Raw genomic sequence first — 1,449 nt, forward strand, 5'->3', positions numbered from 1 at the left:
GCCTGCTTTCCTCCCACCGAGCTGTGGGTTTGCACTTCATTCCTCTGCAGATCCTGAACCCACCTCACACTGACCCGACGGCGTGCGCCCAGCAGATGGCACTGCCTCGTCTGAAACACTGTTTGTGGAGGGAGCCTGCAAGCTCAAGGTGGAGGGAGAGATGGAGGAAAGGCCACACAGGCAGACGTGCCCGACACACGCCCTCCCCCGCTGCCCTGAAGTCACTCAGAGGAAGCATCAAGCCTCCTGGATGCACTTTAAAATCTGCCGCACGGCCCTGACTCCTTGCTGCATTTGCTTTCAAACATCACCTGCTGCTTCCGGAACCTGGGAGCTGGTGGCTGGTTGCAGCCGGAGCCAAGACCTATGACGTTGCCATAACCTGTTATGGCCACACGATGGCGATGCTGTGCCAGAAGGATGGGAGGCCTTTAAAAAAAAAATCGGAAAAAAAGGCGATCTAAAGACTTCAGTGTGACCAGAAAGTCAGGTCCTGGGAGGAGACAGGGTTTCACTTGCACCTCGAAAACCACAAACCATGCACGGCAAAGGCAAACATGATTTCAAGTTCTAAATCCTGATGAGCAAGAGCTACAATGCTTCCACTTCTGAGAGGAACCGTGGGGACCAGAGGCTGGGACCTCGGACAAGATGTGGGGCCCGGAAGTCATTCTGGCCACACCCACAGCAGTGAGCGGGAAGGGCTCTATGCATAAGAGGCTGAAAGCTGCCCAGCTGGCGTGGCTCAGTGGTGGAGCGCCGACCTATGAACCAGGACATCACAGTTCAATTCCCGGTCAGGGCACATGCCCAGGTGCTTCTCTCTCACCATTGATGTCTCTCTCTCTCTCTCTCTCTCTCTCCCACCCTCCGCTATGAAATCAATAAAAATACTTTCCTTAAAGGCCGAAAGTTCCTTCTCTGACTCAGCAAATATTTGAGCACCTGCTGTGCGCCAGGCACTGATCCCTGTGCTAAGAAAACGGAAGGGGCTAGGGGAGTCCCTGCGTCCGGGGCGAGAGACCCCAGTGCACCCTCCACTGAAGAGCTGGCCCCAGGTGCCTCGGGCCCGTTTCAGACCATCCCCCGGCTCCCCAGCGCCAGCTGATAAACTGTCAGGAATGGTGTGAGCCAGCTCATGAATGATATTCACTTCCAATTATTAAAGTTAAATGATATTCACTCCCAATTAAATAAGTTCTATGGCAAAGCTCTGAATAAGCAAGTCATATTTAAAACTCATCGCTTCCTAATCGTTTTACATTTGACAGTTACCGAGGCCAGGGGCCAGCCAACTTCCGTAAGGACCGGAGAGCAAGCATTTCAGGCTGTGCGGGATGTCAGTGTCCGGCACAACTGCCCGGCTGTGACACTGCGGTGTTAAAGCACGTGTGTCCCGGGGAAATGTTATTGACAAGCCGGCGTGGGCTGGGGCCGGCCCGCGCCACT

Source organism: Myotis brandtii, unplaced genomic scaffold (genome assembly GCF_000412655.1).
Source record: "Myotis brandtii unplaced genomic scaffold, ASM41265v1 scaffold633, whole genome shotgun sequence".
In the NCBI taxonomy this organism is placed as follows: Eukaryota; Metazoa; Chordata; class Mammalia; order Chiroptera; family Vespertilionidae; genus Myotis; species Myotis brandtii.